General features: G+C 39.8%; 1 long non-coding RNA gene across 6 annotated transcripts; it reads right to left on the minus strand.

Annotated features, from left to right (window-relative positions):
• Positions 1-453: 453 nt before the first annotated feature.
• On the minus strand, positions 454-14,527 carry LOC148105253 (uncharacterized). Of its 6 annotated transcripts, none has more exons than XR_015718500.1 (6): positions 14,355-14,527; positions 9,369-9,696; positions 7,186-7,324; positions 6,533-6,597; positions 5,540-5,669; positions 454-1,189 (listed from the first exon to the last, which is right to left on the minus strand). It is a non-coding gene; the product is annotated as an uncharacterized LOC148105253 (long non-coding RNA). The 6 variants fall into 6 exon arrangements; XR_015718498.1 differs by adding an exon at positions 7,912-7,989 and having other exon boundaries at positions 6,533-7,319; XR_015718496.1 differs by having other exon boundaries at positions 6,533-7,324; positions 9,369-9,693.
• Positions 14,528-14,812: the final 285 nt, after the last annotated feature.

Here is a 14,812-nt window from a genome sequence, read left to right on the forward strand (position 1 = left end):
AAGGAACTGCTGAGCTGTTTGCGCGTTAATCTTTGTACCAGTCTCATCCTGTACGCTTTTAATCAATTGTTGCACACCGCAAAAACTACCAGGGTGAGATGGGTCATAATATGTTCGTTTCAATAGAATCTGCTCTGCCATGTGTGATCTTTGAAGTAATGTTTAACTATGGTTTTATTTCATGATCGAGCGGTTACTTATTTCATGTAAACGAGTTCACAAAAAATATTTTATTTGATGTAATTAATAACATTACACTTTGATTCTAGTAAAACAAAATAATGAGTTTGATTCTTGCAATGCTTTTCCAATAAAGTTTTATTTGATGCAACGGTTTTCCAAAACAGTTTTACTTGCTGTAATGAAGAAAAAACGAATACATTTAAAACGGGTAAAAACAACTCCGAGCAGTAAGAAAAAACAAACAAACAGACAAAAAAAAACAAACAGCAAAGCTAAAAACAAGAAAAACAAAACATTTGAGAAAAATAATAGGCAAGAGAAGAAAAACGATTACTAGGAGAGCCAAAGTGAGTAATTCTCGTCTAGTATGTTAGGAATAACTATCCTGGTCACCTCCGTGACGCTGGCGTGAATTTCTTGCAGCGCGGCCTCTATATCGCGGACATCTCTGAGTTCAAACAGATATGCCTGGGCAATGTCTCTGACTTGAGCCGCTGGTGGTGAAAAACCCTCTAACCGTAAAATTTGTAATAATGTGTTGGTGAAATGTCCATTCCATAGTCTTTTACAGAGTTCATCATAGTACCTGAAAAAGTAATATTTTTCCAGCGGGAAAAGACAAGGATGTCGTCTCTGTGAGGGGTGGGAGACCCTTCACCTGCAGTGTGGATAATGCTTCAAGTGATGTTCAGATGGAACTCATTGACTTGCAGTCTGACACACTTCTGGCAGAGCACTTCAGGTCAGTCTCACTGCTGGACTTTTATTCCTCCCTCAAAGAAGAGAACTTTCCACACCTGAGGAATCATGCTCAGAGGATTCTAGTCCTCTTTGGATCTACCTATGTATGTGAACAGACATTCTCGGTGATGAAGTTCAACAAATCCAAACACAGGTCCTCTGTCACTGATGACCACCTCTCAGCTGTTCTTCGCATAGCCACCTCAGACATTCAGCCAGATTTCAATGCCCTTGTTCAAAACCAAAACAGGCTGGATTATTCTCACTGAAAAGGAGGAAAACATGACACAAGTCATTATATTGTTGCATTTCTATAAACTTGTTGTTTGTTGAGTTAAACATGTTAAAATAAAATGACATTCATTCGGTGGTTGTTTTTGTTTTATTTGGAATATGCGCCACAATTTCACATAGCATAGCTCAATATAAATATTTACATTATTTTATTTTTGTTTTATTCTTCTGATTACCAGTACCAGCTATTCATAATATATAATTTAGTGAATTTTACAATTTAAGAAAGTTAAGCAGACTTTGGTTCAAGATGTCGTTGATGTGGCCCTCTGACGCAACTCGGGTTTCATGTGGCCCCTTGTAAAAATTAATTGCCCACCCCTGGTGTAGAGGGTGGAAATCAGCCAAGACAGCTCATGAAATATAATAATAATAATAATAATACATTTTATTTGAAAGGTCACTCAAGGTCACTGTACATAGTAGAATAAAAGCAACATAAAAGCAACATAAAAGCAAGCAGTTTACAGAATCATAAAAGCATAAGACATAAACAAATAAAAAAGCAGAGTGGAGAGGTTATGTGGGATAAGCTATTTTGTACAAGTGGGTTTTGAGCTTGGACTTAAAGAGTGAGAAGGAAGAGATATTTCTTAAATCAGGAGGTTGGGAATTCCAGAGTCGTGGAGCAGAGCAGCTGAAAGCCCGGCTCCCCATGGTTGGAAGACGGGGGGAAGGGACGGAGAGTGAAAGGGAAGAAGAAGATCTGAGACAACGAGATGGGGCAGTAATCTTAACCAGATCAGAGAGATATGGAGGAGAGAGATGATGAATAGCCTTAAATGTGTACAAGAGTATTTTGAAATTGATGCGATATTTGACCGGGAGCCAATGAAGCTGCTGCAGGACAGGAGTGATGTGGTGGACAGAAGGGGTCCTGGTGATGATACGGGCAGCAGAGTTCTGGACGCGTTGGAGCTTGTGGATGGATTTTTGAGTAAGACCAAAAAGAAGTGAATTACAATAATCAATCCGGGAAGTAACAAGGCTGTGGACAAGAATGGCAGTGACATGTGGGGGGAGAAAAGGACGGAGACGATTAATGTTGCGCAATTGATAATATGCAGACCGAGTAACATTATTAATGTGTGAATTGAAAGATAAAGTACTGTTGAGGATGACACCCAAACTTTTCACAGAGGAAGAAATGAAGACCGGTGAGTTATTGATAGTAATAGAGAAACTGTTGGTTCTGGATAATGTTGATTTAGTGCCTATAGAGGAGCTCGGATTTATTACTATTGAGTTTGAGAAAATTAGAAGAGAACCATGAATTTAGTTCAGCTAAACAGAGGGTAAGGGAGGATGGGGGAAGAGCAGAATCAGGTTTAGTGGACAGCTGGGTGTCTGCTTACATATTATTGATTTCAGTTGTGTAAATCTACAAGAGCCACTACAGCTGATTTTACTGTTCCCCACCTGCTAAATTACACTGTAAGATAGAAACCCCTGCTGAGCAAAAGGAACAAAGGCTGGTCTCAGTTTTGCCAGAAAACATCTCGATGATCCCCAAGACTTTTGGGAAAATACTCTGTGAACTGTCTCTGCTGCTCATCTTCAGAAATGACAAGTATCTCAGTCTTCCACACAGCTAGCCTTTTGTTCTCGTCATTCAGATTGTATCATTGACTTTAGGATCTGTTGTTTGATCTTTTCCTTCCATCTCTCCTGGTTTATTTCTCACCGATCTCACTTGCTACAGTGACTACAATAAAAACATCCCGTTTGTGGAACAGCACATATGTGTCTGATCACTCTGGACTGCATGCTCAATACAAATCTCAGCTCCAGTAAGGACCTCAGTCACAAAGAGAAAACCTCAACACATAATATACACAAATCCCATAATGTGCACCAAATTAATACTGTTTTTTCTCAGTCCTTACAGCGCTTTCTGTCACCCAGAGCCAGTTAATGTCTCCAGACCAGCCCTAAAGAAGTGCTCCTTGATCTTTGAAAATGAATCCACTGTGAGTGTGTGAACAAATGTCATTGTTTTAAGCCCCACAGATACAATCATAGTCTAACTGTACAATGCAATGTAGTCCAAATAATCCAGCACATATGCAGCAGTTAAGAAAAGAGACAGAGGGGTCAGTGAGCAGGGACCTTTCAAAATGCTACATTTTAGTTTTTATCTTTCGCCAGAATCACACTCTTACTTTTCTGTGTTCATGTATTTTAAGTGAAATTAAAGCTAATTAGAGCTTAATGGCAAGAAAGCGAAAGTGGAAAGTGCTAAAAAAAAAGAGAGAGAGAGAATTATCCTTTTAAGTGAATCTAAATATTTCCCTTCCTCTGTCTAAAAAAAGCATCATCTCCTCTCTCTGTTTATACCAACTCTATTGTCTGACTGGCTTTTGGAGACTCAGATTTGAAGTTTGCCAAACATAAAAATCGATATTGTTCACTGAATGTTTTCTAACAGTAAATATTTTTCAAACATTTGTTCCCAGTTTCTGTCTTTCCATGTGTTGTCCCTTAATCTGAACTGGAACCCAATGAAGCAGAGTGTAATCACCTCCTACGAGCCATCCTGTCACAGTGAGTGGAAGCTACAGTATCATATACTGGCTCATTGTGATTTACAATGTGAGCTATTCATGGTGGCCTAAAACAAACTGTGTGCATGCTCTTGTTGTTAAAGGGAATCGCCCTGCGAAGCCACAAGTCAGCGTCACCTCTGTTTCCTGCTTGTCCAAAGTGAACAGTCATGAAAAGATCAATTCATACAGAAGTAAATTGTAGTGGAAGCAGCAGGATCAGTCATGGACGCACAAGTTGTTTTGCAGTCTGTTTTGTGGCACCACAAGGGAGCCTGTAGTGACTGGAGCCCCACTGGATCATCACCAGTAGGAAAAAAAAAAACACCACGTGGAACATTTTTGTAGAATCGTTGCAAATTTTCCAGCACACACTGGATGTGATCTGGGAATGTAGTTTCTTGCAACATGTACTCATATATTTATGCAATACTTATGTAAGAATGCTGTTTGTTTACTTCAACTCAGCATTCAGTACAGTTATTCCCTCCAAGCTGATCACCAAACTTGTGGCTCTTAGACTCAGCAACTCCATCTGTATCTGGATCATGGACTTTCTGACCAACAGACCCCAGCATGTTAGGTCAGGCCATAACTGCTCTACCACCATCACACTCAACACTGGCACTTCACAGGGCTGTGTGCTGAGCCCGTTCCTCTATGACTGCAGACCTGGGTATGGATCCAACTCCATCATCAAGTCTGCAGATGACACCACCGTGACTGTCTCATCAGTGACAACGATGAGACTGGCTACAGGGAAGAGGTAAAGCACCTAGCTGTGTGGTCTGACAATAACCTGCTCCTGAGTACCAGCAAAACCAAAGAGCTCATTGTGGACTTCAGGAGGGAGAAGACAGATACCCATGTCCCCATCTACATAAATGGCACAGCTGTTGAATGGGTCTCCAGCTTCAAGTTCTAGGGGACCCACATCTCTGAGAATCTGTCCTGGTCAACTAACACCTCCAGCCTGGTCAAGAAGGCCCATAAGCGCCTTTTTTTCTTTACGATACTGAAGAAGAACCACCTGTCTAATGACATACTGGTTAACTTCTACCGCTGTGTGATAGAGAGCATCCTGACCAACTGTGTCACAGTGTGGTATGGGAACTGTTCTGTTGCTGACCGCAAGGCACTGCAGCGGGTGGTGAAAGCTGCCCAACGCATCACAGGGACTCCACTTCCTGCCATTGAGGATGTCCACAAGAAGAGATGTCTATGCCAAGCACGCATCATTCTCGGGGACTCCTCTCATCCTGCCTCCAGCTCCTCCCCTCCAGAAGGCGCTACAGGAGCCTTCAGATTAAAATCAGCAGGTTTAGGAACAGCTTCTTCCCCACAGCTGTCACCCTACACTGTTCACTATTGTAGTCTGTTCAGAGAGCTACGCTTCCACTGCTGTAGATATATTCATAGCACTCTGTAGATCTGTTTACCTCACACCAATACATCTGTATATATGTAGTACATCTGTATATTTGCTCTTATTGCACTTACTGATAAGATGCAAACTGTATTTTGTTACCCTGTATTTAGACATGTGTAATGACAGTAAAGTTGAATTCTAAATGCTATCCTAAACATTTAAACAAAAGCAGCTACACAGCTACAGGAGAAGTTTTTAGAAGTGATTTTTAGAAGGCCAGTAAAGAGAGCATGGAGACAGATGGAGGATTCCAAATCCACTGAATCTACACGCTTCCTGTTTCCACCTCATCCTTCCAGTGCTCTACTATACTCCCTGCTCTCTCTACCACAACTGTCTTTGAACTTGCCTGGGCCAGGTCTGAGTCCAGCTTTGCAACTCCAGCCAGGTCACATGACACAGGGGTTTGCTCTGATGTCAACAGGCAGGTCAGTGGAGCCCTCTGGTGATGGATTTATGCCAGTGAAACAGGAGGAGGCCTGAGAACAGACAGCAGGCTTAACTAGCAGGACAAAGTAGCATGTAGTACTTGAAGGAGTCATCACAGCCAATCAGTTCTCAGGAAAATGGAACATCACATACATTTTCTCTTCTTTGATTTTCATCAATGTATTTCCTTGGAAATTTAAAATTTTTTTTTTATTTTTTATTTTGAAATATTTCCTTCTGTCAATATTTCTGCCTGATTAGAAGCTCATAGGCAGTTCCTGTCACTCTACAATAAAATAATGTAAAGGCTGCCCTCTCTGCCATCCCACTAGCTGACCTAACTGACACAAGTAAACTGTGTTAAGATGCCCTACATGGACTAAGGTTCTTGGCCACATACATATAGATTTGTGTGGCTGTAGAAATCATGCCATGAAGCTCCCAGCGCACATTTTTGATGCTTCTGTCTGTGGCAGAGGTGGTTTTGGAGCTCGGCAGAGCCTTGGTGGCTTTTACTGACTATACACCCCTACCCATTTATTATGAACAAACAGCACAACTGTTTGTGGTTTTTTTCTATATTACACTTGCATGATTTAGATTTATACTTATGTGGCAGCTAATCACTAGCCTGACAAAGTTATTTTAAATGATATCATGTCATGAATAACATAAGTTATTTTCCATGAAATCGAAAAGTGGTGAAATTCTCAAAAAATGAATGAGACGTGCATGTAATTTGACATATTTTGTTGTTTTGTGTGTGTGTTTTTTGAAATTTTGACGTGTATCTGAAAAACACAATTTTGAAAACACTGGAAAGACCTCAAGACATTTTTTCTTTTACTTACTATGTAAACAAAAATTCCCACCAATGCTTTTCAGTGTGAAATTTAGTGTGTAGAGAAAATACCTGTGCCGGGTTGTCTCCATCTAGTGGTGAATAACGCATTACCACTACATCAGGTGAGTTTTTCTCTGTGCACAGTGACACAAAACTCATTTAACAACATAAACTATTTAAAAAATGATGTAGGCAGATCAAGGCAATGTTACAGATTCAGTAAGAACAGAAGTTTATTGCAATCCTTCAAATATGCAGGGCGTCACACTAACACAGTTGCTTATGTCCAGCATAGCTCTGTTATTATCAATTTGATTCGAAACGTGTCCAGTTTATTGTCTTAAACTGGCATTAAAGTTTCAATGAACTAAAGTGGTCCCTCTGAGTCAGCACCCAGAAAGCTCGTCTCTTTTAAAAATGTGGCCATAAATACGAGCGCTGCTAGGATCTTAAAACACTGGGGCTAAATCCAGACCTGAAATCTTTGGAAGTTTCACTCAGTAACAGCACCTTTTTAATATTATTGACTATATTTTATAGTCACATTTATATAAAATGTCAAACATTATACGTTAGCTAAAGGTTGAAGTCACAGAATTATACTGAACAACAATGCAATTTGAGTTTTTCTTGTTTGTACTATATATTTGATTTATTGTAAGCAGCGGGAGTAAAACCTAAAGAAAAAAATAGTAAAAATATGAATGAATCTCTGCTCTTACAGCTTGTGCTTTTATTGTGCCGTGATGTCTCCTTTGAAACTGTCCTCTTGCTCGTCTTTTGGATGCTCACCTCTTCTTCACCTTTCCTGTTCCTTTCACTAAACTGCTGCACTCTTGTTCTCTGCTCTCGCCTCCTGTTCTGGTTACAATTAGAATGCAGTCAGCATGTGCCAAATTTGATGCACTGTAAACAAATATCAGACTGTAGAAAAGCCAATAATAATGCACTGAGCAAGTTCATGCCATAAGAGCTAAATGGCCATAAAAGAAAATCCTGAATGCCTAATACAGGACAGGCCAACATTGAATGCAGCCACAGATCGACATCAGTCAGCTTTCTGCATTTTCCACCTGATCACATCTGTCCTCAAAGTCATGTCATTTCCTCTGTGGTTCATTTATGTTTACTTTTACATTTGCAGTGACAATAAATTTAGTGACATAGTGCACACATTATTTCCTATGGACTGCTGGGTTATCTTGGTTTATTTAAGTTAGTATTTTTAAAGGTGCAGTCAGTCATTTTTTAGGTAATTTGATAGAAAAAAAGGATCTTGTACTCATAAATAAACATAGAATAGTGGATAAAAATGACACATTGTTAAATGTGTCATTGGTCACTGCTTAATTTCCTCATTATTTAAGCATTACTCATCCTTAGTATGTCATTTATAAATACAGATATACGTTCTTAGAAAGAACCACTTCTGAACCTGATCTCCTTACTCCAAGGAGCTTTTGTGAGTTATCATTGTGCCAGAGGAGGAGGGCATCCAATACTTCTTTCATTTCACCTGGGTTCACCTGTGGGAAAGCACAGCGCCGAATACCCTGACTATTTCTTTGAATTCAGGAGTACTAGTGAACTAATCTTGAGTGATTACTGAATTATCTGAATAAAGCTAATGAACCAGAGAAATTCTAAACTCTTAAACATCCCAGAGATATCTGAATTTATGTCTGCACCTTCACACTCCAGATATGAAGGATCATACCTGTTTTACCTCCGGTGTTATGCCAAAAAGTGATCGTCTGACAAAAACTGATTTCCAATGTCTTTACTTATATTGGGAAATAGACTTTAGTGAACATGATTTACAAAAGGGTATATATCAAGTTTAATAACGACCCATTTTTTCAAGTATATTTATAACTCTGTGTTATTGTAACTATATTAAAACCAACCCAGTCCTATTGGGACACTTAAAATATGTTTAGAGAACTATTATTATATTTGTTGCAATTTCTGCTGTCCTCTTGGCCAGATTACTCTTTAAAAAAGTAATTTTAATGTCAAATGAATAAATACAAAGTAAAAATCACTGCCAAAAAGTGATTGCAGCTTCTACCTTGTGACAGGAATGTTGTTTGTGGCACAAGATGACTCAATATTACTCATGAGGGATACATGTGACATGTTTCGCATATTATAGACCAAAAAGTTGTCTATAGCAGTTTATCCCTCCTGTTATGTTGCGGGTCAGATTGACCCAGAACAGAAGAGATGTCACATGTCATCTGCATCACTACAGAAAACGAAAAAAATCTAAATTATAAAAGAAAATTGTAAAATAATCAATGCCAGTGTTTCTGACACTTTTGGATGAGTAAATTTGCCCCGGGTCAAATTAACCCAGAAGCATAATTGGTGTTCCTGGAAACCAACATAACAGGAGGGTTAAATATGATCAACTGGTTTTTGACAACTACCGAAAATTAGTTCATGGCAGATATGACTTTTTGACACAACACCAGCTAACTGACAAGACCTAGTTAAAAGCTAATATTACGGTTGAATATTACTGCACCTAACCTTAGGCTCCAGTATTCTAAAACTCGCACTTTCCCTCTGATAAACCATATGATTATGTAACAAATATGTCAGCTTACCAAAGAACAGAGGACAATTTATTCAGGGTGTGACAGCACTTTACCACCTGTGTCCAACATATAATACAAATTTCTGGACTGGAGCATGTACATCGTTAAAAACTCCAGGACTTCATCACAGCCTCTCTCACATCCGCTTTACATGTGTAGTTTACAGGAAACTTAAATAACACTGGGTGAATATGTTTGTAGCAGGATAAAATTAGGGTCCCTTATATGAATGGGATTTAAACAGGGAGAATGAAGAAAAATATTGGCATCAGTTACCAACACTTCACTCAATTGAGACTCACTTGTGTTTAACACTGGAATATGTGAACATATTACTTATTGAGTCCTTTCTCAGTCCATGGGTTGTAAAACCGCAACATCCTCCATCCGTAGTAAGAGAAAGCGTCTGTGGCAATAACCAAAATGTCTCCATACAGCCTTTGTGAATAAGAAAATATTTTTTAAAAATCTTTTTAAAATGTATAGAGCTAAATATAAAACGTGTCTGTGAGTCCTTCAGTCCAAATACTCGAGGTTGAGAAGAATATATAGCAGCCGCTGATCCCTCAATGGCACCAGTAAGACGGCAGGACAGCAGGGCCTCTTCCTCAGCAGAAGTCTCCTCCACTGCTAGCAGGAGAATGACACATGAGTATTTTAAAGGTACTGCGTGTACAGATATCACTGCTGGCTCACACAAGCTTCCTCTGACAAAGCTACAGACCTTGGCTGTGTCCCAATCCAGCGACCGCACGCTCCTGAGTACGCATTGTGAAACATATTACGTCACAGCGACGTGACGACGGCTGTCTCAATTTGAAGTGTACTCCAAATGCGCCGTCGATTTTCCCAAATTTGAAGTGTGGTCCGCTGTACACTTCGTGGTCCCATATATCCCACAATTCATAGCGCAGTGGTGGGTGTGGATAATTTTGCCGAAAAATACGGCAGAGGGCAGAGGCGGCGCAGCCGAAGAGTAAACTTTCAGAGGTAAGTTTACTGAATATGATGTCACTTATTTATGTGCGAATGTTTAATAATGAAGAACATTAAAACATGACTGTTGGCCACATGTCAGCAGAGTTATGTGACATTAGTGATGTGTCCAACTAACTTGGTTTTAAAGCCTTTACTTTTAAATATACGCCATTCAATAGTCGACCTTAATCTTACAGAGAATGTGATGATTTTATGGATAATTAAAGTCAGTCTTATATCCACAAACACAACAAGCTGAAAGTTAGTGAATGCTGCTCGGTTTGCAGTCCTGAATATCACGGCACAAGCAGGATTCACTGCACTGTTAATGTTAGCTATGTTATATTGCTGCCTCTGTTCGGTGGTGTTGAGCCAAACGGACTTTAACGTGTGTTTGAACGAGCTGACGGTTCATTCGTTAAGCTGAAAGAAAGATGCTTTAATCACAGCAGTCACACATGTGTCCACTGTACCATCTGGGAACTCTTCTTGTTCAGCACTCGTAATAACACAAACACTAAATCCTCCTTCTTTTGTGCTGTTTTGTAGCAGTGTATACACCTGAGACTGTCACCTGTCTGTCTGTCCTGCACTCTCTCTCTGTTTCTTTCTCTCTGATTGTGGAATAAAAGTATGAACATGTATTTATAAGTTACACTTGTGTTTGAATCCTGCAGCTTATCACACATTTGATTTCCATGTGTGACAACTGCAAGTGTCCAGAGTGAGGACAGACTGAGGGACCCACTGTGGAACATCATCTGTGAGGCTTTGCACCCCTGATGATCCACCAGGACAAACTCAGCAGTGTGTGAGGAAGAGGAGGAGGAAGAGCCAGCAGCAGCTGACAGATGGAGAGAATAGACAGACTGTTCCCTGTTTGTGAAGGACTGCTAGAAAAGTTTAGAATAACTAATTGTCTGTCCTGAATCAGTCTTATTAGGTAATGTTCAAATAATTTGATCATTCCAGCATTTTCAGTGTGGGAGAAAGTACTCAGGGCCTTCAAGTTACACACTATGAAAGGCAGCAACAAGTTTAATGTTCAGAAACCTAAAGTATGTATCAGCAGCAGAATGGAGCTAAAAATAAATTTTTGTTTCAGTTCTATGAAGCTTTGAGTATTTTGGATTAGTAGCACTGCTGTGTTTGTTGCATCATATTGATGTAATTGTTTATATGCTTTATATATTCTGAGGTAAGCTGATCTATAGTGTTACATCATATTCTATAAGGATGTTATGTGTTTGTTTACTTTCTGCCCAGTTTGACCCATTTAGCAGAAGTCAGCCTGTTTAAGGCTCTGATATCTATTCTGTATGACTTAAAGCAGTTATGACATGGTCTGATTTTCTCACCCAATAAAGGAATATTTCATATATCAGTCTACTCTTCATGTTATCAGACACAGTTATCACAGCTCGTACATTTTGTTTTTACACATATATGTAAGCATTGAGCCAAATGTGATAATGCCAACAAATTAAACGAACAATATTTGTCTCTTATATATGATACATCTATATCAGGGGTCGGCAACCTTTCTGATGACGAGTGCCATCTAAAATTTCCTCAGAAGTCAATGTGTCATATGATTGCATTAGCAATAAATTTAATAACGCTCTATATGAACAGTTACACACTATATAGAACCACTTTATAGAATTATATTTGTTTGCAGATGTTGGCAGCTATCAGCGAATAGTTATCAGCTATTCTGAAACAAAAAAAAAGGCACTTTTTATCCATAACAACAAATGAACTGTACAACAGAAAATGCAAATGCTATCTATGGCCTCCTCACAACAATGATAAGAAAAATAAACTGGGCCAATATGGCATATTTGTTAATACAGAGACACACATGTTAATGTGATCTCTGGTCTCCCACTCAGAGACACAGGTCTTCCAGTGTCCAGCATTCAGACGGCTACCTGAGGACACTCATGTGAGAGAAAATCTGCTCACACAGACATGTAGAGCCAAATACTGTCAATAAGGCCTCTGCAATGTTCTGAAGACAGTTAAACTTGTCAGGTAGTGATTTCCAGCAGGTGAAAAGGCAGCTCCATGAACACGCACAGCTGTGGATTCCAGCTGCATGGTTCGCCACTGAATTTTAGCTGTGAAAATATGCTTCTAGCTCAGATTAACAAAGGTAGGATGATTTGCCACTAAATTTTAGCTGTTAGTATGCTTGTAGGTCACATTCACAAAGGTAGGATGGTTTGGCACTTAATTTTACCCGTCAGAATATTTTTCTGGTTAATAATCACAAAGGTAGTACGGTTTGCCACTTAATTTCGTGTTGTGCGCATGCGCAGAAACAATGGGTAGGATGGTTTGTCAGGTAGGATGGAACTAGCTGAAGTCCGGGACAAACTGCATTCCTTTTCAGCTCAATACAAAACGCGTAATATTTTCTCTGAATGCAGGACAATTCCGTCTTTTTACGGGACGGTTGGCAACTCTACTAACTATCAGTAGTATCATAGCACCCACCCAGCTGTATAGAAACTCCATCATGCTAGCTAGCACGCAGTACGAGTTACTGTAACTGACTGTAAAAAGTCAGCACAACAAAAATAAAACTCCACCTAAACTTGGTTTATATCTGACCAACATAGACTGCATGGTCATAACTTCTTACCTGAAGTTCAGTTCACCTGACACTCAGACCGGTGGCCGCCTCGGGTCTCTCCACTTGCCTCCCCTTTCTCTCATCCACCTGCTGACCTCCACCACTTGCTAATGTGGTGGAGGTCTGTGGAAGCCACCAACAAACAACTGGGTTATTTTTACACGCTGACCAGCATCTGGCCAATCCACCACCTTTCAGTGTTTATAACGTTACAAAAAAAATAAAAAATCATTGGCCCACTGCGCAAATGCCCGGTATGCCCGATGGCCAGTCCAGCTATGGTTGTGCCATCAGTTAACCCTTCGCCTAGGGTTGCCGACCCCTGATCTATATATACACTGTCAAAGATACTTGTCTTTGAGTGAAGATTTAAGGTGAGAGGAAATATAAATAACTTCAACTTGAATCTTTGACACAGAGTTCAAGCTCACTGCTGTAATATATCATAATAATCTGACAATAAATATATTGGCCATATTATATTTACATTACCAAAGTGAGATGACTTTAGTCTCATGAACAACATTAGCTAATTGTTATTTACTAACTAATCTTGAAATGACTGTTCAGTACAGAAATGAAGCCCAACAATTATGTTTTTACAGTCCCGTGGTCTCAGCCTCAGCTAATCAAAGTGATGTCATAAAAAAAAAGTAATGAATGAACAACAAAACATTTTTCTCCTTCATTTCTGTCAAACAATGCTGTATGAAACGTTTCTTGCGGTTAGTATCATGGTTGCTAGGCAACCTGAGCAGCGCGACGACGGCCAGACCGTCCCATTTCACAAGACTCTCATTTCCGCACTTCTCGTACTTCCTAGTACGCGCCGTACGTAGTACGCAAACTGCGCATACTCCAAAGCGTGCGGTTGCTGGATTGGGTCACAGCCCATGTGTGCTCATAGCCCCTAAACAAGTCTGCAGTCTGCTAGTTCAAATGCACAACATAAATTACAACTTACTGTACAATGAACACATATCGCTCACTGAGTTAGGTCATTCTTGCACCTTTTTTAAAACACACCCCTTTAGCTTACATCTTGAAAGTAGTGCAAGCCATATGGGTTCATATTCCAAACAGTAACACACGAACTTGATCACCGAAATCCGCTTAACATGGCTGCTAATTTTCAAGCTTACTAGCTTATTCACGATTAGCACACTAATAATCATCATTAACCACACATCATAACATAACCAAACGATAACATATAGAAAGAAACAATGTACGTATAAAACACAAATTCTTAACTAGCAGGAGAATAAATAATCAGTATTTTAAGGCTACTGCATGTACAGATGTCACTGCTGGCTCACGTGAGCTACCTCTGAGAACCCCACAGTTTACTCCCCAGCTGACTGTCGCGAAAGAGTCGTAAATCACCGGCATTGTAAAACTTTAAATTATTCCAGGGCATGTTAAAAACAAAACACCAAACAGATGGACTGGATATTAAACGGTATCAAAGGCACACAGATTAACACAGGGTTACAATTACATTCTACCATCGTCACATCGAGAGTTTATTCATTAATCATCAGAGTTCAACAATGTGACATCCAGTTGAAAACAACTTCAGTAACGCCAGCCAAAACATGCTAACAGTAAATAACAGCACAAAAACAGCCGTGCTTATCGACAGCTCGACATATCCTCAACAACTCACCTCAGTATGGCTGCCATCGGTCACATTTTAACTGTCCGTTTTACAGCCTCTTCCAGAAAACGAACGCTTAAGGGGTAACTATACACATATACAGTATATTGATTTTATTTGGTTTTAGAGTTTAACCTGAAATCTTTAGCTGCTGAGCAGCAGAGCTCCAAAGCGTCCCCTGTAACCATGGCTACGCAGAGGCGTAACAGTGTTCCAACTGTGACGTCACGGAGGAGAACCTATGTCAAACTGATACCTGGATCAGCCTGCAACTTTTATTGGCACTTTTCTGCTGAGATCCGGAGCTCGACGCCCTGGCACCCCGGGATAAGATGAGTTGCTGTGTTTTTCACGGAGAAAAAATAATTAACATGGAATAACGTCAGTCTCAGATGGAAAAAAAAAGATCCAAGCAAAAGAGGACAGCAGATTGAGAAGAGACTTCTTCAAACGGTAAGGAGCTTCTA

The sequence above is a fragment of the Neolamprologus brichardi genome, chromosome 3, assembly GCF_056152115.1.
Source record: "Neolamprologus brichardi isolate AB-2024 chromosome 3, ASM5615211v1, whole genome shotgun sequence".
In the NCBI taxonomy this organism is placed as follows: Eukaryota; Metazoa; Chordata; class Actinopteri; order Cichliformes; family Cichlidae; genus Neolamprologus; species Neolamprologus brichardi.